Source organism: Etheostoma spectabile, chromosome 22 (genome assembly GCF_008692095.1).
Source record: "Etheostoma spectabile isolate EspeVRDwgs_2016 chromosome 22, UIUC_Espe_1.0, whole genome shotgun sequence".
NCBI lineage: Eukaryota > Metazoa > Chordata > Actinopteri > Perciformes > Percidae > Etheostoma > Etheostoma spectabile.
In genome coordinates this window covers 21,831,689-21,854,878 of record NC_045754.1, presented here as the reverse complement: position 1 = coordinate 21,854,878, position 23,190 = coordinate 21,831,689, and the positions used below count along the sequence as shown (strand labels likewise).

Sequence of the window (23,190 nt, the reverse complement as noted above, 5' to 3'; positions counted from 1 at the left end):
CAGATCTCTGCAGGGTAAATCCAGACAGCTAGCTAGACTATCTGTCTAATCTAAGGACTATGGTTACCTGATCCTCAGGTCTCTGCAGGGTAAATCCAGACAGCTAGCTAGACTATCGGTCCAATCTAAGGACTATGGTTACCTGGTCCTCAGATCTCTGCTGGGTAAATCCAGACAGCTGGCTAGACTATCTATTTTGCAGCAGCACCGGGGCTCCGTCTGGCGCTTAGCATGACCCATGACGATTATGACTAGTTTAAAGAAATGCTAATAAACCAAAGCCTGTTTTTCTCCCTTCCGGGAATGCTGTATGGACTAGCCAGACCCTCCCCAGCGGTGCTGTGGAGGAAGGTCTGGCAATGCGAGACTACATTGTAAACTTAAACTCCTTATAGCATTTGGGCATGAGGTTCCTGAACCCCCGTAGGAAAACCTCTGGTGTAGAGAAACCAGCTTAAAGCTACAGTGCGTAGTTTCTGTCACCCCCATGAGGAATTCTAAGTAATGACAACAACACTGTCGGCGTGTCCACATGATACAAGCCTTACGTCACCGTGCTTCGCCCCCACCCCTCCTCCACGCAGTTGCTAGTAGCCAAGGAGGACACGGAGGATTTAAAAAACATGAAAGACTCAGAAGAAGAGGTAATTATCTTCATTGGAGTTTCTAAGTCATCGGACGCTAGGGCTGGGCGATATGGAGAAAATCAAATATCACAATAATTTTGACCTACTACCTCGATATCGATACCACAACGGTATCGTAGTGTTGACTAATGGTGCTTTCACTAAATATTGACACAATGAGATCTTTGATAAATAGTAATAAGTAATGTGGATATAATGACTAAGTGGGTAAAGGCAAATAATAGAACAGTTCAGAAAATGACATCACTTTACTGTAATGCTGCCTGTAAAACCAGGAAAAGACAACAATATGCCATATTACGATATATGCGTAGACTAGACTAGACGATATCTAGTCTCTATCATAATTTCGATGTAATATCGATATCTTTCCCAGCTCTACCGGACGTCAGAATCTTCTGAACATAGTCATACTTAAAAATACAGAGAGAGTGTGGAGCTGATTCTTAAAATGTATTAATTAATGAGCTTTGTATCAACTCATTTGGCAAGTGATCCGTTTCCATCTAAAAAGTCAGCTTTTTTCAAAACCAACATGGCTCAGTTCAAAAAATCATGATTCGACATCAGATGATTTACTACCACTATACTCCATAGTCATGTGAGGTTCAAACAGAGAGACTAAAGTCTTATCTGTCCCTGGATTTAAATAAATGCCTCTAACTGCAGTAAATGTAGAAAAACAGTGTCCAGGTCCTGAAATCTGTCATTAAAAAATGTTTAAAAAAAAGACATGGGTTCCATTAATAGGAAAAAGTTACTAAAGCTTTAATAGAGCGACACAAACCTTAGATGTAAAGTGGATTTACTTTCCTTTAAATTGAACTGCATCTGCATTGCAATACTTTTTTAGACACAGTAAAGCAGTAAAGAAGCTGACGGCTCAGAGTCACAGCGTTCTTTGTAGGAGAAGGTCTGGAGTTTCCTCGCTAAGAATGACTGTTATTCTCTGGCCGTGAAAAGAAGGAATGGAAAAGAAGGAAAAACAGGAAAGGGCGGTGTACAACTTGGGAGGGGAAAGGGTATGCTTGAAGTCCAAGGGATTGGAACTAACAGACTCTCCTTCTGCTGAGTTAGCCATTTAGTCATTCCTAAACATGCCTCCTCCATTTATACAGGCTGTTTGGGCCTTTTTTTTTAATGTGAATACAATATTAATGTGTTATTTGGTAAAGGCAACTAAGTGAAATTGAACAGGTCCGCATGGCTCAGCTATTTCAGACCTTTAGACTAGAGGATCTAGAGTTCAGTTAAGATTTAATTAAATCATTCCATGATGCATTCAGTCCCTCCACTGTTTTCAGTGAAGTATCTCAGGCATCCTTTACTCCCATCCTCTGTCTTTCTCCCCCTTGATTCCTCTCCCACTCTCCTTCTCTGTCTGCCTCCTCCTTCAAACCACCCACACAACTGCCCAGTTCCCTCCCTCCGCTGTGAGCCGAGCCAAACCAGTGGCCCCTTGACTTCACATACCCTTCAAACAGCGCAGAGAGGAACATGTCTGAGCTCTGAGACGTACAAGCCACCACAGGAGAATACTAAACAGTGTCTGTCTGTGTCTCTGTCCACCCCCACCACCACCGTGTCCCACCACTATCCGGAGGACCCTCTCATAGTAGACAAAAGCAATGAATCAGACTGCCCTCTGAGACCATGACAGAGGCTTTGATCCTTAAGTGTTCCCACTCACCGTCCCCTTTTTGTCAGAAGAGCCTCCGTGTGGTAAATAATAATAATGAGGCAAATGCTGATGTCTTTGCTCTTTTGGTGCTTCTTTGCCTCTAGGATATTGATATTCCAATGATAATCCAATGTGATTCTCCTACTAAAGAAAACAAAAAGAAGTGGTTCCAGCTAGTGTTTCACTGTAGAGGATTCCAACAGCGGGACATACAACAGCCACTAAAGCTGTGAGCTGAAAGACACAAACTAGCATTATGGTTACTGCTGTTGAAAAACAACCCAACAAAGTATTGTTATTACATTTGTAATAATCATTTAAATTCCGCCCTATTTAGTGCTGATTCGAAAATTGATCCGATCCGAGACTCAAAACCGTGATCCGAACGGTGAGTCTTGTGATCCGTTGCACCCTTATTTGAGAGGGATGGGGAAATATATTGCAAGCTATAATCTCATTGCTTCAGTATTAAAATGTGTGATATAGTTACGTAAGAAATGCTCCAAATATAGGCAGTTTAAAACATGACAACCGTATTGTCAATTTCGGCAACCAAAAGCTGATGCCAGGTTGCCAAGCTGGCAAAGTTAGCCTTGAGTCCTGTAGAGGAATAATCAAAGCAGCAAACCGTAATGCAGAGGAATATCTAGCTAAAGTTTGCCAACGTTAGCCACCAGATAGAAGTTGTTTTGGACGAGTCCTCGTTTCCCAGAATCTCCACAACAGAGGTTGCAAGTGCAAAGTAAGCCCAAGCTACGGAGCAACAATAGCAACATCAAATTATGGGAATATGCCAGATAAAGAAAAAACAGAATTTCCCTTTAAGGCTCCAGCGGCAAGTCCCCCAGGTGTACTGAACTCAGCAAGTTTTATTGCGTAAGTAATCTCCTTTTAAAAGTTACATTGTCTTGCTTCAATGCTTAAAATGCTGAAATGTCATTGTGTTAAAAGGGTTTAGCTGAAATGAGATGTTGGTACAAGTGGTCTAAATGTTTTTTTATTCAGGATATACCGTAAAAAAAGTGTTAATCCGGTATTTTAAACCAAAATGGTTCAGCTAAAGACCCATAATTATCCACTCTGTAATAGTAGAACAGAATAATGGGGCTAGTAGCTACGGCCTACATGCCAGCTTTATGAGGAGCTTAACAGGCAGCTTGTTGCTGCTCTTGAAGATTCTGCTCTACTTTCCACACAAAACACACATGCATTGGCTTGAATCCAGGAGGCTAAAGATACACCTCTGGGGGGGGGGGGGGGGGGGGGGTACTGCCTTGTAAGGACTTTCTAACTTTTCCAGTCAGAAAATCAATAACATTTAAGCAGTTCTGGTTTCTTCACAGCGCCTAAAATACATTCCAATTGAATAGGGTTCACATCTCATCGCAACAAGTCCTCCAAACCACAACCTTTGGAGGAGGGCCAAGTCCGTATCGCTATTCAGGGCTCTAGCTCTGTGTTGGAAATAGCTGTGCAGTGCTAACAAGTTATTTCTGACTCATCTTCCCCACCTGGCCTCTGCAATCACTCCGAAAGGTGGACTAAATCACAGTAGGCACAAAAACAAATCTGCCTCAACCCCATAGAGACATGGAAAACATCCAACTGACCTTGTTGTAATATCAATGGCAACATTTCAGTGTGTCTTTCTTGGAAATGGGTTCCAAACAATTAACCCTACTGTTGTCCTCTGGTCAAATTGACCCATTTTCCTATATCAATGTCCTTTTTAACTACCCAAAATAACACGATTGATTCCACACAACGCTCTTTGGCAAGTACACATCTCTACTCTCATTAATTTTGGGGTGTCTTATTCAATTTTATAGCTTTGAAGAAAAAAAATTAAGTGGTTTTGAAATAGTATTGAGTAAAAGTTGACATATTCCAGTCTGCGATTATCCATCAACATCCATTCCTTTAATTTTAGTCTAATTAATTCCTAATTTCTGCTTTTCTAACTTAAACATGAGGTATAATTTCATTTAAATGAGGTTTGCTGACCATAAATTAAAAAACTAACTGCAAAACTAAAGTTAATAAGTTAGTGTTATGTAGTGTTGAAAACGTCAAAAAAGTGAGAAACATTGAAAAAAAGCGTCAAAAGGATTGAAAAAAGGGACAAAATTGTTTAAAAAAAAGTTTAAAACATTGATAAAAAGCATTAACAAAAGTGGGAATTTTCAATTTTGACGGGAAGACAACGCAAGGGTTAAATCGCTCCAATACTGGTATACTGTTGCATTTTAGAAGTAAACTTGACGCTAGAGCAGCTTTGCTCAGGCATCTGTGGAAGCTGACATTTTTGGGGAGCCATCTGTTTGATCGTTTAAGGTGATCCTCTGAAAGCAGACCTAGATATGGACAGAGAACATTGAATTTTTACCGCCAACCACCAGGTTAATATGTAGGCTATTTTTGGAGGTTTTCAGGGTTCTACCACTGAGCCGTTGCCTGCCCATTGGAAGGTTGGCGGTCGATCCCTGGCTCTGCAGTCCCATGTCAAAGTGTCCTCGGGCAAGACACTGAACCCAGAGTTGTGTAAATGTGTGTGAGTGTTTATCTGATGAGCAGATGGCACCTTTACGGCAGCCTCGGCCACAGTGTGTGAATGGTGAATGGTTCCTGTACTATGTCAAAGCGATTTGAGTAGTCGTTAAGACTAGAAAAGCGCTATATAATTACAGCCTATTTACATCTTGTGGGGTTGCCTGGCTGTGACCCTGTGAGCCGAGGGCTCCGTCTGTGGAGCTGGGATCTGCTGTACAGTAAGCCTCCCCAAACTTCTTGTCTTTGCTGAGTCGGCCCTTCCTTTGCTGAATCAAAAGAAGCTCAACTGGATCACACAGGAAGCCTGTATCTCACACAGAATGCCTGTATTGTGGTGCCTGGAAACCAGCCAATTCTTTCTCCTGAAGCCATAAAGATGACCTAGTTGGCATTCAATTGAGAAAGGAAAAGAAGGACAGACAGGGAGAGAGAGGGCCAGACTGCCTTGTTACAGAGAGTCAAAAATGCTGCCAAAACAGCAGCATATTGTCTCTGTGAATGAGGAGGGTCTGATTCCTAAACCTAAACCAGTCGGCCCATCACTGTAATCTAAGCTCTGGGAAAAGTTAAACAAGCCTGAAAACAGCTTAACGTAATGCTAGTAGCACAGCCAGACGACCTCACTGGATATTAACAAACAGCTGCTGTCACAGATGTTCCTTCTCTGGGACGATCTACAGAAATCAGCGCAGCACCTGCATCGCTAAGACAGTGAAAGGAATAATTTAGAAACATGACAGCAGTGTGTAGTCTCAGGTAAATATTTACAGCAGTGGGGTGATTATTCAACAGTCTGTGGGGATGGAGACAAGGAGAAAGACCAGAGCTAAAGGGCCCAAGAGCCTGTATCTGCTGAAGAGAAATGACCAGATGTCTGTACAGTTAGTACAGTCCGTGGGCCGTTTGAGGGTGATTAAAAACAAACAGTCCAGAAAATTCCCTTAGCTTTCTGTCTGAACACGCCTTGACCGTCTGCAGAGCATGCAAGCAGCTCTATTGAGCTAAATGCTAGGGGTGGGGGGGGGGGAAAATCGATACAGCACAGTATCGCGATATATTCCGTGGCAATACAAGTATCAAACTATTATTATTATATATGTGTCGGTCGGTTTGCCTGCTTGACAATCTAATTAGGCAGAAATAAAATTGAAGTGTGACGAACAAACTGAGACATTTATCTTTTAAGACAAAACAGATGTTGACAAATGTCCTTTTGGGGGACGTCATTTGAAATTGGGAAAAAATTTGAAGTTTGGGGGAAAAAAACTAATAAATTGCAATATATAGCAGAGAATTGTAATATGTTTAAAATCGCAATACTATCGTATTGTGACATAAGTATCGTGATATTGGGAGGCCTCTGGTGATTCCTAGCCCTGCTAAATGCTAATGGCAGCATGCTAACATGCTCACAAGGACAATGCTAAACATGCTGATGTTTTGCATGTATACTATTTACCTTACTCACTATTTTAATTTAGCATGGTAGCAATTGTTGGGTTTCTGTAAATACAATCATAGAGTATGGTCTAACCTTCCATTTTATGAAAAGCGCAATGAGATAGTTGGTGAATTGAATTGAATAGCATTTTAACATTTGCTAATTAGCACTACACACAAAGTACAGCTGATGCTGATGGCAACATCATGTCGTGCTAGTTTTGCAGGTAGTACTTAACCTGAGGATGTCCGTAGATAAGAAGTTAAGGCGCCACTAAGTTATTGCAGTTCATCCTAAGGGGGGATATGAATGGGTGTACCAAATTCTATGGCAACCCATCCAACGTCAGGCGAAACCAGCCACATCGTTTTCTTGAGAAAACAGCAGAGCAAAGAGCAAACTGTACAAGCGGTGCAACAGAAGCTAACAGGTCACAGAGACTATGTGGAAACGGCCACATTAAGTCCCGGGCTGTTCTGTGTTTCACTACACAGACAGACGTGTCAAAGTTCGGTCTTAATTTGATTTTAACCCAGCGGTAGGCCAGCTGTGGACACCTTTGCCGTCTCTCTGCGGAGGCCCTAATGCTCGAAAACTGGCACATTAATGACACTCAGATGTCTTTCATTAGGCCTCAGACTTAACACTTGGACTAGAGGGCCTCCAGTTCCGCTACCATGGCAGAGTGAAAACTAAAGCGCTTAAACATGCATTTCCTCTTGGGAACAGCAGAGGAATATCTGTCATGTTTAATTCTCAAGGCAATCTTAGAGGCCACTGACTCCACATCCTGTTCTTAAACTGGGTTTGAGCTCTGCTGTATCACTCAATCAGAACAATACAGTGGAATGTAATCTTTTAGGAATGTTTTTTTAAATGTGGACCCCAGGAAGACTAGCTGTGCTTAAGGGCACGGCTAATGGGGACCCTCTAATAAAGAACACTAAAATAGCAGTCAACATAATAATAACAGTCAAGCTTGATGTTCCAAAAATAACTGTTTAACTAAAGTTAATAAGTTAGTGTTACGTAGTGTTGAAAAGGTCCAAAAAAGTGACAAACATTGAAAAAAGGGACAAAAAAGGTTAAAAGAAGTAACAAACATCGATTAAAACCGTCAACGAAAGTGTTGATTTTCAATTTTGACGGGAAGACAACACAAGGGTTAAAGTCCGTTGAACAATAACACATAAAAAAAAAATGAGTGTTGCCAACAGGGACGTTGTAGAGCGTCCTCTGGTGGACAGACTATGCAACGCCAACGCTCATAACATTATTGACTGTCCGTTTTCATTTTAATTCATATGTCACTATAAACGATTCTGATGAATTAATAGTTTTTAATTTTTTTGTTATAAATGCAGATATCAATAGATTGGGAAATGTGAATATCGGAGAAAATATCCCCCCAAACCGGTTAAGGGTTTGGGCTTGGGTTCCCGGTTTTCAAAAGGGCACAAAAATCTATCGGCCGGGGTATGGGCCAATGTTTTTTTGTTTTTTGTTTATTACGAGGGTCTATGCTTTAAATTACAAAACACACTGTCTCCACTCAAGGGTTTTGTGGTGGGAATGACGTCACCCCCAATTTTTTCATAATGGGGGGGTTTCTGTAGGCCAGTAAAAATGATTATAAAGTAAAACACAGGGGAAATTTCCCAAGGTTATGGGAGCTGTAAAGAAGCCCAGCGGGTTTTAATGGGGTTTCTGTCTCTAAAATGGGGGACCCTGTGATTTCCCGGTTAAGACCCCTGAAAACGGAAAGCTTTAAAAGCCCGTTCACACACAAACACACACCCCCGGGAAAAACAGTTTTGGCAGTATGGTTCCAGTTTTCATATGGGGCCAAGAGGGGGCCCCAGGGGGTTGGAAATAATTGCTATCATAAAGATATTTTAAAGACTCTTTTGATGCCCAAAATAAAAAGAATTAAAAAAGAATATTTTCAAAAAAAAGGGGTAGAGGCTGAATAGATGAAAATATGGGAACATTTCTCTATATAAACTTTTTTAAAAATTTCCCTTATTTGTCAATGAGGGTCCTTCATTTTTTTATTTTGGATATGGAGTGAAAAATTTAAAATTAAAATACTAAAAAAACTGGGGTTTGGGGTAAATGTTTTATTTTTTTTATATTTTTTTTTAAAAATTTACACCCTTACAGCTTGGTTCAAAAATTTAAATTTCTTTTTCTTCTATAACTTTTTTTGGTAAAAAAAAACTTTTAGAGCAAAAATAAAATTGATATTTTTTGGGTTTTTGACCCGGGTTTGGTCGACAAAAAAAGGACATTTTGAAGCGTCCCCGGGCTCAGGCAAATAAAGGGGGTTTAGGGGTTAGTGGGGAAACCCTCAACATTTTGACATTTTCGACCAAACAATTAATCTGCAAAAAAAATTTTTCAGATCAATAAATTAAAAGTAATATAATAGTCTAGGGTTTTAGACCCCCAAATTTTCTTGGACTTGCTATCTTTTTGGCGGGGCTTTTTCCCCGCCCTGGACGGTTTTATACAAACAAGCCAGAGCGCTACCCCCCGCCCGCCCCCCCCCCTCAAAAGAGAGATAAGCGGTGTAGCCAGACAATACTCAGGCGCTGACACAGCACTGGCAATGCTACACTGTATACTGATTAGATATATTAAAAGTAAAAGAAAGAATAAAATTGTACAGTGCTGCTCATGAGTATAGGAACCCCTGCTTAAGTTCACTAAAAAGAGAAATCATCTTTTGGAAATTGATCTTATTGCCTTAATTAAAAAATGAGGAAAAATCCAACCTTTAAAGACACCAATTTTCTTTGTGAATGAATAATGTATTGGAAATAAATAAATGTTCTTCGTTAAAATACAGGGGGCATAAGTTTACACACCCCTATGTTAAATTCCCATAGAGGCAGGCACATTTTGATTTTTAAAGGCCAGTTATTTCATAGATCAGGATACTATGCATCCTGATAAAGTTCCCTTATGCATCCTGATAAATTCCCCCCCCACATCATCACATACCCATCACCATACCTAGAGACTGGCATGCGGTACTTTCCATAAATCATCTCTCAATACAAATCAAACCAGCTATTAGTCTAACTGAAATAACACCATGCCAATCTCTAGGTGATGGTGTGTGTGTGTGTGTGTGTGTGTGTGTGTGTGTGTGTGTGTGTGTGTGTGTGTGTGTGTGTGTGTGTGTATGTGTATGGGAGGGGCCAAAAGAACTTTATCAGGATGCATATTATCCTAGAGCCATAAAATAACTGGCTTAACGTCAAGAAAGAACATATATTTATTGACGATACATTATTCATTCACAAAGAAAATTGGTGCCCTTAAAAGTTGGATTTTTTCTCACTTTTTAATTCAGGCATTAATAAAGGCCTCTTTTTAGTCGACTTAAGCAGGAGTTCCTATACTCATGAGCAGCGTTGTATACTGCCATTGGAAACCTGGTATGACTGCCCATGCTATTATCGGTTGCCATCACTATATCAGGCATTGTTTTGAAAAAATCTTATACAGTAGGGCTTAACGATTACAGTAGATTGCTTTTGTGAGTGTGTCAGGCCTAAAAAGGTTTTTCCATGAAACCTTTTCATAATTTAGAAGGTAACTAAATGAAAGGAGGATCAGACAGAAAGCAGAAAGTCCAGCATGTCCAAATTGTTTGTCTTTTTCTGCCTAGTGTGAGATGTGTGCTACGACGTGTTCCTTGACGTTGACCAATAGGAAGAGAGAGTGCTTGCCCCCATGGCGAACATGGCGAAAAGAAGGAGAGACGCTACAGCTGGTGCTGTCCGGTGGAGCAACGAGACAGACAAAAGATCCATAAAGTGTCCATATCATGGATGTATATAGGCTTTTTTTTACGGCATGGAACGCTTTCCAACACGGCCCGCTCCATCATGCTGCTGGCCCTGTACCAATACATCCATGCCCGTAATGTTACCGGGGTTAGCTTCTGTATCTGGGAAACGGGGCTTGGCGTTCTCCTTTACCTTGTTAAGCTAAGCTAGGTTAGCCTCCTTGTGTTCGTTTCTCAAATGTAGGCTACTTTCAAATTCGTGGGATGTTTCCCTGTAATAAATTGTCCACATATTTGACCACCTTGACCATGATGCCGGGAGAGGGACACGGACTATGTTGTTTGTGTCCAATGTTACAGGGAATGTTGGAATTTCTGGGTTCCCAGTCGGAAACTATCCACGTCTACAGGAAATGTCAAGGTCAGAAATATAACCTATAACCTTATTTTCTCTATGAAAGACACTGACAAAGACGAAAACTAAGGCCATTTACTCGATCATTTTAACCAAATATAGATTTTTTAAAACCCAACTGATACGCAACCCCAGTAGTGAATAAAGCCACATTTCTAAACAACTCTTTATATCTTTGAAGTGAGTTGTTTTATGAATGAAAGGCACATAAAAGTTTCTTTTCAGACTGTTAGGCCCTCACACTGTCACAATAACGCACACAGTACGACAGAACTTGTCTGCTCCTATTTACTACCAACATAACATGTTTAGCCTCGTTTTCCCAGCAGACCCTGGCAAGGAGAAGGTCAGCTGTAACCATGCCACTCCTCACTGGTGTTTCAGAGGCTGCTTTTAGAAGCAGGAGGACGCCCACAAAAGGCCCAGAAAGTGTATCCCAATGTGGAGAAAAGGAGTGGATAGAGAAGAGCAAAGGCAGCTCTGGAGGCCACAAACCAAAACCAAGAGTAGGGCCCACCCCGCAATCTAGCTGCAAAAATAGACACATTTTCAGAAGAATATAACAGAACAAAAGCAGCGAAGGACATTATTGTTTGGTACTGTAACCATGGTAATAAGGGTTAGGACCTGGTTTAGGAAACAATCTAAACTAAGGGTGCTCCGATCAGGATTTTTGGGGCCGATCACCGATTGGTTGATACTGATCACCGAGTCTGTTTTAAGCCTTCTATTTATCATGTCATATAGTCATCATATATTAATTTTAATGGTCTTAACAACAATGTATATTTATTAAAACGAACAGAAGATAATGTATTTTAAATTGTCAACTGTTTACTTTTATTGACAGGAAACGTTCAACATTCTACTTCCTGTTAGAAACACACCTTAAACAGCTTAGAGATGAACAAATAAGCCTAATTTTGAAAAAAATGACAAAACAAACTGTCACTGTTAATTTACACAAAATTGAAAGTGTACTTAAACGTAAAGTGCAGAGCAAAGAAAACAAAATCACATATGTTGGGATGTCACGATAAAAAGGTAAAAAAAGTAAGTATAAAAATATAAAAAAAAGTATAAAAGTATCTTGGGATTGTCCTCCTGCTGTAATGAACCGAAAATAGAAGCCTATCCTAACTTAAGTTAGGATTAGCTTCTGGAGTACCAAATTGGGAGGAAAATAAATCCTATTTTAGACTCTTCATTAATTTAAGATTTAAGATTTCTGTAATACAGCCCCTGGACTTTAAAGGACCATATGGTTTAAGAAACCTAGGAAAGACTGCAGAGGTTTGTGCTGTGGGTCAGGCATGTGATTCAGAGCCTAACAAATCACAGATAACTGCTCTTCAGGGATCATCAGTTGTGGACCTGCTTTCAAACTTGCAGGGTTAAGTGTGTGTGCGTGTGTGTTCATGTGATGGAGTTGAATGGCTGTAACAGGAGATCATTTGTACCACTTTACGCCTCGGAGCTTGAGATCGCCCTGTCCGGTACAAAGCATGTAGCGTGGACGGCAATTATGCACATTCATCACTTCTGACCCATGGGAACACACACACACACACACACACACACACACAGAGAAAACCACAAAGTGCATATTCATCACTTACGCCTGGAGGGGACAACTTTGCACATAAGGTGCACGCCACTCACCGACAAAAAACAACAACAACGCACACATGTGAAATGTCACATGTCTAGGTGAAAGGCGTGGGTGGGGCTCTCTGGGTGCACTAAGTGACCTCGTAAATCAGGTGGGAGCCAGCAGCAGCTGTTCCCCGGGGGGTGGGGGGCCTGAGGTCACATCCATTCAGCTACTGGCTCCGCTACCGTCTCCCAACTCCCCCCCACCGTCCTCCATTTACCCTCCTCCTCAATTAGCCTCCCCCCCTCCCTCCTTACAGTTCCACGCCCTTTGCTTCCCATATCTCCTTCTGACATCCTGTCTTTCCCTCAGCCCTTCCCTCCCTTCCTGCCTCCATTTCCCTGATTAAACTGATGCCGAGGCTCTCCAGCTACCGTAGCGTCAGCACGGGCCCTCATCCTCCTCTTCTCCTTCGGATTAACCCTTGTGTTGTCCTCCCGGGTCAAAAACGCACAAAAAATAGACATTTTCATCCCTTTTTCAGACTTTTTTTCTTTTTTGTTTTCACTAACACCACCATATTACCACTAGTTTCACACTACTTTTTGGAATTCATGGTCAATAACCCTCATTTATATAGAATTATACCTAATATTTGAGTTGAAAAAGCAGAAATTATGAATTATTTTGACTAATAGTTACGTACAGATGAGTTTAGTCAGGAATGAAAGTGATCAAATTGTATTTGCAAAGAACATTGTATGGAATCCAATATATTTGTTGTGGTACTTTGGTTAAAAAGAAACCCATATTTGAGATATGGACATTTTTTAAAGGGGTCAAATTTGACCCGAGGACAACAGGAGGGTTAAATGAATTGATCCAATCCATGGATGCTGTTTAGCACACACTGCATGGCCAATAACAAGATTCAAGTTTTTTATGGTCTGTCAGGAAGCGACTGTTTCTGATCTCTGGTCTATGCTGCGCATCCAGTTTTCTACAGAGGGTTTTAAGATTTACTTCATTCTGTCTCTTTGGACAGTCAGAGACGCATGCCTCAACAGTTTCAGCCTCCATCCCCCTGATTGTCTCTCTCTCTGCCTGGTCTGTCAGTAGTCTATATTTCATGTCAAGTGACCCTTGCCTAATTCAAATGGATCATGTGAGACCACTTGTTGAAGCACTTTCATCTGAATATCTACACTGAAATGAATGGGTGTAGCCTAGGTCACAATATCTAAAGCAGATAAGTTGAATAATTCCACTAAAAACCACACACACACACACACACACACACACACACACACACAGTAAGCATTACAACTTTTAAAAGCGATAGGCTACTTAACAAAAGCCATTTTTTAAAGCCATTTTTCAGTGCCATATGCAACTATTAACATTAAAAATGTTACTTCACGTGACAGAAAATGCCCCAAAGTAGGCCTACCATTGAGCACTAAAATACAATAATATAATATGATGGCCTATATAAAGTGCTATTTTTTTTTAGGGTGAGATAAAACCAATAAAATATGAGTACATGTATGAAACCTCTTTACCTTGGCGCTGTGCTGAATTTCCGCGGCAGCATAGAGCAGGAGTAAGCTAGCTTCTGTTCCCCAGCACCCAGTGATGATGGTCGGCTACGCTGGCACCGGGGGCCACTTCTCCTCCTAAAAAGTCACGCTAGATTTCCCCTGCTACTCATTCCGTCCTCAACTTCCCGCGACAGAGAAAATGGATACGGTTTATATTCAAACCAAATGAGGGAACAGTTCGGTAGCTGGAGAACGAAACACAGTCCCAGCAGCGCAAGAGAGAACCTCTTTTCCTCAGTCTAGTCCGGGTGGAGCGGAGAGGAAGACCCGCAGAGCTCCGCTCCTCTTGCCCAGAACCATGGATGGATAAAATAACGCCCAAACTACACAGACCATTTCCGGTTATAACCTTCAAAATAAAACATAAGATTGATTTCAATTGTACTACTACTACTACTACTATTAATAATAATAATAATAATAATAATAATAATAATAATAATAATAATAATACTTTATTAAGCCCTCTTTATTAAGTATTAATTTATTAATAATGTATACTTTATTAATTCATGTTTTCATTTTGTTATTACACTCATTACACACAAGCCTGAATTACACATGCTCAGTACCTATACATGCACTAAATGGAGAGATGTCAGAGTGGGGGGGCTGTCCATATAAAAAGGTGCCCCGAGCAGTTGGGGGTTCGGTGCCTTGCTCAAGAGCACCTTGGCAGTACCCAGGAGGTGAACTGACACCTCTCCAGCTACCAGTCCACCACCATACTTTGGGGACCTAGAACCAGCGACCCTCCAGTTCCCAACCCATTTCTACACTGACTGAGCTAATTGCCCCCCCCCCCCGTTTGGTTTTAAACAAGTAGCCTATCGTACTTTTTAAACATCTGACTAGAATTAATTTCATTCCAGCATTCACAATTATGGACATAAATATATTGTGCTTATTTATTTTTTTACTATAAATATGCGAGGTACTGTATATGTGCCCTAAATAAGATAGGCTAACTTATAAGCTTTACTGCTACATAGCAAACACCCTTAAATATGTTCCAATGATACAGCTACTGTTACACATAAGCACTTTAAAAATAAATATATAGGCTGAAAAACTGTATAGGTTGCTTGGTAATAATCAATCACATGAGAGAGGAGATAAAGATAAGAGAATGCACACGCAATAAAGGCTTAAAACCTTCAACCTGAAACATAGAATGAAATAACTGGAACCTTCTGATAATTTATGCACTGTATTTTCATTCTTTAGCTACTGTCAAATGTTTAGAAATGGATCACATTTATGTGCTTTTATTTTGAAGTCAGCTCTTCTTTTCCTGTTTCGTATTGGCTTAATGTTGCTGACTTAATGCAGCTCAAGTCTGAACTCCTGTCTACGTCACTGCTAGAGGACACCACCACTCACATAAGTATAAATCTATTTATATAGATGCTGCCAACATGTCTATTCACTGTTAGACAAAATGTCGTCATCATCCAAGTACTGCTTCTTTTTATTATATACAGTATTATACAGAAACAACGTACATGCAAGAACAAGACTGTCTTGTACTGCATGTACTACACATTTCTGTGCTGATATCTAAAGCCATAGTGCATAGCTTCTGACTCCTCCATGAGGAATTCTAAGTAATGACAACAACACGGTCAGCGCATCCACATGAAACAGCCTTCCGTGATCGCGAGCCGCCCCCACCCCTTCTCCACACAGTCAGCCAAGAAGGGCATTGAAAAAAAACACGATGGACTCTTCAGAAGAAAAAATGATCTTAATACAGAGAGAGTAGTGTGGAGCTGATAGTCTTGATTAGCTTTTTAGCAACTCATTTGGCAATGGCTTGATTGGAACGGTCGTTCATTAAAGTGCCCATATTTTGAAACCAAATCCCTTTTTCTTTTGGGGTGTTATTTTGTGTCTCTGGTGCTTCCACAAACATACAAACATGGAATAAAAAACATCCACGCTGTTTCGAGTGAGATCCGGTTTCTGAATGTCCTCTTGTCTTCAGTCTCAGGGTGAGCTGTTCAAAATCTGCACGGCTTTCTACGTCACTAGGATGAGGGGGCTAACCCGTAGCACATGCTAGCGCTAGCATGCTAGTTTGTTCTCAATGGGGAAAACACTGCTACAACACCCTAGTTGACCATAACTCCAAAAGAACTACTTCCTGTCCCTGTTGTGCAGGGATGCCCAAAGTGGTCCTCGTCAGAAGAAGTCTCCCAGCTAAACCGCCTTGACTGACCAAAACTGGTGAAAAAGACGAGTTCTAGCTGATGGGATCTTACCGAGCTACTGAGCATGTGTGACTCCCAACAAAGATAGTGTAGAAGTGAGATGTCTCACTCTGGACCTAAAACAGAGACCCAAACACACAGGGTGGAAACAGGATCTGCAGCAATGTGCAGTCCAACAAAAACATGGTGTTTTTAGAAAATGAAACCATGTAAACCTATTCTGGTACAACCTCAAAATGCAATTATGAACCGGAAAATGAGCATAATATGGGCCCTTTAATATAAAAAAAATACACACTAAAGTTTTAACAATAAAACAAACAAGTTATATTAAAGTTAGATTGTTTAAGCACCTCTGACTGTGTTCTGTTTCCCCCATGATGCTTTGATACTTTAATAGTATTTACCAGAAATACCCAAAGAAAATCCATCCTAACCTTCAGAATAACTGTGTAGATTAATCACCAACCTAATTGTTAATTACATTAGTAGTAGATCTTATACCTGGCATTTAATAAATTGTTAATTGATTAAAAGATTTGAAATACAATTAATAACATAAATAAATTGCTCATTATTGCTACAGATGCAAACGTTTTGAATAACTTAAGGTTCCCTGACTGTACTTTGTGACTAATGTGGAATGAAAGCCTTGTATTTCAAATCTTTTAATTGTATCTGTCTCTTAAAGGAACACACCACTATTTGTTGAGATAGGACTTATCTTATTAGTCACCCCTAGCTGTAGATGGGGGGGGCCAGCGAGTTTTTGGTCTCAGCACATGCATTGTTTTAGTCCGGTGCGACACCAGCAACGCCGGCGCTAGTTAGCTTAGCATAAGAATGGAATCCTATGTTGCCGGTTGGCATGTTGTGAGTAAAAGTGAGCCAACAAAAAACCAACAACAACCTAATTACTAAAAAAAATGCAGATTCAGACTAGATGATTTCCTAGGCAGATATTGACTTGGGCGTGGGTTGGCCGGGTTCCCACAATATATCCCAATCAATATTGCCTAGAGATAATCAGTCTGAATCTGCATTGTTATTGTACTTGTTGTGAACACATGGCCCAAAATATTAGTTTTTTTTTTTTTTTTCTCACAACCCTCTAACCGGCAACACAACTTCATTCCTAGGGTATCTAAAACTAACGGCATAACATGCATCCCAGCAGGGGACCGTGATAAGCCTTATTAATAAATGCATATTCCTTTTAATATTTTTCTTTTTCTCCCAATCATTAACTTCCTCCTGGATATAGTTTTGCCCTTGCTGGTAGTTAATTAGAAAGAAAGAAAGAAAGAAAGAAAGAAGGTATCTGACAAGTCTTTTTATGTATAAAGATTATCACATCACAAGTCAAAATGTACAATGTAGAAAAACAAAAGCATTTTTTTCTCTCTTCACTTTTCCACACATAAGATGCCAAACAAGCAGAGGCTGCGCATTTTTTGGATCAGTTTCAGATACAATAATCAACCCAGGTCGTTGTATTTGTTTTAAACTAGGTGGAAAGTTATTTCTGTCTCGGCACTGGGGATGTAGCGCAAAATATGTGAAAGAAAACAAACTGTCACGTCCGGAAGAGCCTTGGATTTTGTTTAGTCTCCAGGGAGTGCAGCGCTTCTCTCTCACCCTCTCTCTTTAACCCTTAAAGCCGGGGATACGTTTAATCTGCTGGAACGGACGGAAACTCCATTTCTTTCCATTCTCTTCCCCATACAGCGCCCAATTCACATCAAAGAGGGAGCAAAAGTGTTGAAAAAGGAAAAAAGATTTAAGTAAAATTGGAGGTGATGAAGATGAAGATGAACAGGCAGCTCAGTTAGAAGAGATACGGCGCATCGCATATCTGACCCAGATGTATAGTTGACTTTATGGAAATGAACTTCATCCGTGAGTAAATGTCTCTCCAAGGCTTCACCATGTCATCTCCTCCAACCTTCATACATCATAATGTCTCCATTTTTCTTCTTCTGTGTACGTATTTTAAGATATTAAACCTTTTAACCATGGGTGATTTGTATTGTTGATGTTGTCAATGGTGTTGGCTTTGTTAGAACATGGGGGGGGATCACATTGTCACTGTGGGGTCTGGTGGTCCTCCCCCCTAGAAAATGTTAATTCTTCTCCTGTATTGTTCAATTTATTGTAGCATAGAACAGTTACTTTTTTTTTTTTTACCTCTTTTGGAGTTTTCTTTCAAACTTTTTGAGGGGAGGGGGGAATCTACATCTTCTTAATATTGGGGGGTAGACATCCCCTGCACCCCCACACCCCCGGAATTTACATCTATACATGTTGTCTTTGCATCATTGTCAATCCACATGTGGCAGAGGTATCAGAAAAAGTAACTTTAATAAACACAACCATGTTATGTAACTCATTACTTTTCATGTATAGGAATATTTACATGCTGTAAGATTTGACTATTGTATATCCAAATTCTGTAGATTCAAAATTTAGTGTAATAAATGCGAGCATATGAATGGCTAGACAGAATGGTTGTGAAAACGTCTTATCTATAGCCATGTTTTATGTTTTATTTGGACCCCATGAAGAGCATGGAATCCTAATAAAGTGAAATCAAACTTCCCTGTAGCCCAGTAACACCCTGAGGAGAAGCTGGTTCACCCAAAGGACAGAACACCCAGACACAAACAGAGCAATGTAGTGTACGTCCTTCAGAACATTTGCTCCACAAGCGCAAGCCCCAACAGGTTAAAGAAGCACGCTTGTGACCGGGAGGTTGCTGGTTCAAACCCCAGACCGACAGGATAAATCTGAGGGAGGAAGTGAGAGAGCAACACTTGTCCCTCCCCCAATACCATCACCACTGAGGTGGCCTCAACCCAAAAAGCTCTCCAGTGGAGCTGCTCCGCTTCCAGGTACGAATGTGTGAATGGGCCAGATTATTGTTGAAAATGAGTATTAGTTCTCATTTGGTTTATCTGGTTAAATGAAGGTAAAAAAAGAGCCCCTCAGGCCTGAAGACCAGACTTGAAGGAGGCTCTGGAGCAGTCAGCCAGAGAAGGACAATGACAGGAGGTGGAAGGGGGGGGGGGGGTGGAGGGCTGCACGCTTTGCCTGAAATGAGAGCTGGAGAGCTGACAGCACAGAGAGAGAAACAGATTTAAAGCAAGGTTGTGATTGGCCCTTGGAAATGGAAAACAGGAAGGTGCACACCTCCAACAGCTGATTCGATTTAGGAAGAGAGCGTTGATAAGAGTTAGGTTTCCTGAAGGAATTCACGCTGAGTTACACATGTCACGGGGGGGGGGGGGGGGGGGGTCTGTGCAGCTGTAGGTCAGGAGGCAGGTGTTGAGGGAGGTGAGCATCTGTAAAGCCTCTGTTGGGCCTCCCCCACCCAATGGGAGACGTGTGTTGTCAGGTGAGGTCAGCTGAGAGGTGCACACCGAGGAACCTGAAGCTCTCCACTCCCTAGGTTAGTTAGTTATGACATAATTATCTAATTGTCACTTTTTTTTTCACATAGTTTCTTTGTTTAACTGCCATTCATTGCAAAAATTAAGGTCTTAATGGGTACAACTGGTAATTGTTGATTTTGTTTATGCAAAATTGTAATTTTATGAGTGATTATTGGTCAAAGTAAATACTATTAATAGTATTATTTTTTAAATTGTTAGCAACAAAGATGATACAGTTAGAAACACTGTTTTATGATTATAAAGAGGCATAGTTGTGTACTTATGTTACTACATTATATAGTGTAAGTCCCATGACAGCTATAAAACCACAAGACATATCCTAGAATTGGTTAAAATTTAACAAATAAATAGTTAAAATTTGACCGTTTATATGGGATGGGGGTGGCAGTAGCTCAGTCCGCAGGAAGTTGGGTGGGGAACCGGAGGGTCGCTGGTTCAAGTCTCTACATGGTCCAAAGTATGGTGGTGGACTGGTATCTGGAGAGGTGCCAGTTCACCTCCTGGACACTGCCAAGGTGCTCTTGAGCAAGGCACCAAAGTCCCAACCCCTCGGGGCACCTTTCCATGGGCAGCCCCCCCCCGCCCCCCCAATCATTTCCAGCAAGTTCAGTTGTCTTTGCTCCTTACAGAGAACTGGTACACTGACATGTTCAGGCTTCCATGACTACTGGAGCCTCCCTGTGGTCTGTTTAGGTCACTGCAGGGAAGCAAGGATACACAATGAAACACATAAATGCACAACCTTAGTCTAGTCCAAGACAAGTCCAAGACCAGGACTAGTCGAGTCCAAGTCATGGCTAAGTCCAAAGAGGTTTGAATCCAAGACAAGACCGAGGCCAAAAAGTTTTGAGACTGAGTTCAAAAAGGTTTGAGTCCGAGTGAAGACCGAGTCCAGGACAGAAAAAAGGTCTTATGCATGACAGTATCGAGACAATCATTTTTGGGTTTCACTTTCCCTCCAATATTATTATCAACGTAATAAGGACACCTGGACTCGGTTGAGACCAAAAGCCATATTGGGCAAGACCAGTGGTCGAGACCGAGACAAGTCCGAGTCCAAATACTAGCAAGTACGAGACCGTAGAAAAACGGTATTGAGTCCAAGACCGGACTTGAGTACTACAACCCTGCATAAATGCAATAATAGTTGTTTTTTTTACATTTCCTTTCTTTTCCTTTCATAGTCATAAATCATAGTCATAGTTATTAACGTCACATTCAGAACAAACACCTGTCACTGTCATAAAAACATGATTATATATATATTTTTTAAAGCAGACAATTTGACTTGCCAGTAGTAAAAAAAAAAAATATGTTTTACTAACGACGTTACCGATGGCTCTGTTGTGTTCAAGTTCCAAAGCTCCATCACCACTCAGTATTTTTGTTAAAAAAAGAAACTGCACCTCCTACCAACATCTAACTCAAAGTCTCAAGGCCTCTTTTCTCTCTTGAGAAATCAGATTTGTGATCCTTTTCAACGCCCAGGTAATATTATATTGTTGTTATCACTGCTGATCTGTTGCTAACATGTTTGATGTCTGTGTCAAATATAGCCTGCTCAGCACTGGGTATGTGAAACGTTTAATTGTATTTTAACTATGATACCATCTTGTAAGTCTGTGCTGTATTAATGCCTACCTCATGAGAGAGTGAGAGAGTGATGTAGTCTATTTCATGGCATACTAAAAAACTTATATTTCTGCTCTAGCTGTATGTATGGTGTCTTTTTGATTACTGTGTGTATATTTTAACCTGTATTAATGTTTTTTTTGCTTCCTGCTGCCATGGTCTAAAATCATCTGGTCAAAGGACAATGGCTGAAAATTACAACACTGGCACATTTACGGAAATGTGGATTAATGTGTGTTGTCCTTTGTAAATACAAATACAAAGTGTCCCAGTAAAGTACTCTATCTGTAAAGGGTCTTCAGATAACTCTTGTTATGATTTGATACTATAAATAAAATTGAATTGAATTATATCATGATCCTCCTATGCTAAAGTGGAAATGGAGTTCAGCCACCATTATTATTTCTGTGTTTTGTTTACTGTGTATGAATGACCATACTTTATTAATTTCCTTTGATAACTATTCATCACCTAAAATATGCCTCAAAACACATGCTATCATTTTTAGAGAGGATTAAAGATGAGAAGAATAGAACTAACCACACACACACACACACACACACACACACACACACACACACACACACACACACACACACACACCACACACACACACGCTGGTAGACTACACTTTAATGCACTTCCCATGTTTTCCTTGTCTGTGGGAAATATGATACAAAGTCGGCTATGTAGAAGTACATATATTTCAACTACACATTTGTACTTTCTACTAATCTCTACTCCACTGAGCCATCCAGTGGTAAAATGGAAAACTACAGATATGGTTGCCACTGCAGTCAGGGGCGGTTGGTACTGCTGTTGGATGATCTACTTCAGTAGTGGAGGAAATAGCCACATCTTCCACATCAAGTATCAAGAATCAACAATGTAAAAATACTCCAACAAAATCACCACCAATCTTACACCAAAAAGCGTTATCAGTTAAACAAAGCCTATTTAAAGCATCAGTAAAGTACACATTTTTGCAGTAAAATGAGCACTTTGACTATATTCTTCTATCTTAAAAATGGTATATTAATGCTGTATGGATCAGTCATCAGCCACTGACGTTCAGGTTGCCAGGCTGTGAAAGATCAATTTGTGACACTTTTATTAACTCCATGGCATTTTTAACTGCATGGCATTGGCACCCCCATCCATTTATTAACAACTTAATTACATTAACTGCAGAAATGCAAAGATCTTCTTATCAAAGGCTAATAGCATCCTTATATTAATTATTACCATTGATAATCCATTAGTAGCATTCCTGTATAACGTCTTTATAATACGCCATATTAGAAAGTGGTACAGCTAAATGAAAATATGTTACAAGAGAATCCAGTCATACACCACTTATAATCAGTGGTAGAATGTAACTAAGTACATTCACTCAATTCGCTACATTTAAGAGAGAAATATTGTACTTTTTTCCTCCACTACATTAATCTGACAACTTTAGTTACTTGCACACAAAACACATGTAGTTCATGAAATACAAGTTGTATTATATATGAACCTACCTAACAATATATAAACATACAGGTACAGCTGAAATGATTAGCCGATGCCCAGTTTTTTAAATGTGAGGATGTTTCTGCATTGAGTACTTTCACTTTTAATACTTTAAGTACATTTTCCTGACGATACGTACATATTTTTACTTAAGTAACATTTTCAATGCATAACTTGTACTTGCAACAGAGTATCTTTTACAGTGTGGTACTAGTAGGCCTACTTTTACCCAAAGAGGAACTATTAAACAGCATTTTCAGGTTCATTTTTGGGCGTTTTAGGCCTTTATTTCCACAGGACATATGAAGACATGAAAGGGGAGAAAAGGCCAAAGGTCGGAGTCAAACCAGTGGTGAGGAATAAACATAAAATATGTGTGCGCCCGCTCAACCAAGTGAGCTAACCCGGCCACTTGTTTCACTAGTTGAAGCTGGAGCTACTGCAGTGGAGTATGTAGAAGACTTAATACAACAAAAAATCACAAATAAAGGCTTTGAAACCAAATACTACACAACCGGACATGTCCAGGCAGATATGTGACACGAAATTGGGGAGAAATGACCAACACTGGCTGCAAAAATAACAGCTATCTAGAGTTAGCATGCGTGTGTGAGACAGAAAAGAGAGACAGAAAGAGAGAAAAATTTAAA

At 40.3% G+C, this 23,190-nt stretch overlaps 1 protein-coding gene across 2 annotated transcripts in view; it reads right to left on the bottom strand.

The window, feature by feature from the left end:
• itgb1a (integrin, beta 1a) overlaps nucleotides 1–14,024 on the bottom strand; it is a 39,242-nt gene extending 25,218 nt beyond the window's left edge. For both annotated transcript variants that reach the window (XM_032503577.1, XM_032503578.1), the window contains exon 1: nucleotides 13,690–14,024. The gene's annotated coding sequence lies outside the window, so the exon portion shown is untranslated. The remainder of the gene's footprint in view (nucleotides 1–13,689) is intronic.
• Nucleotides 14,025–23,190: the final 9,166 nt, after the last annotated feature.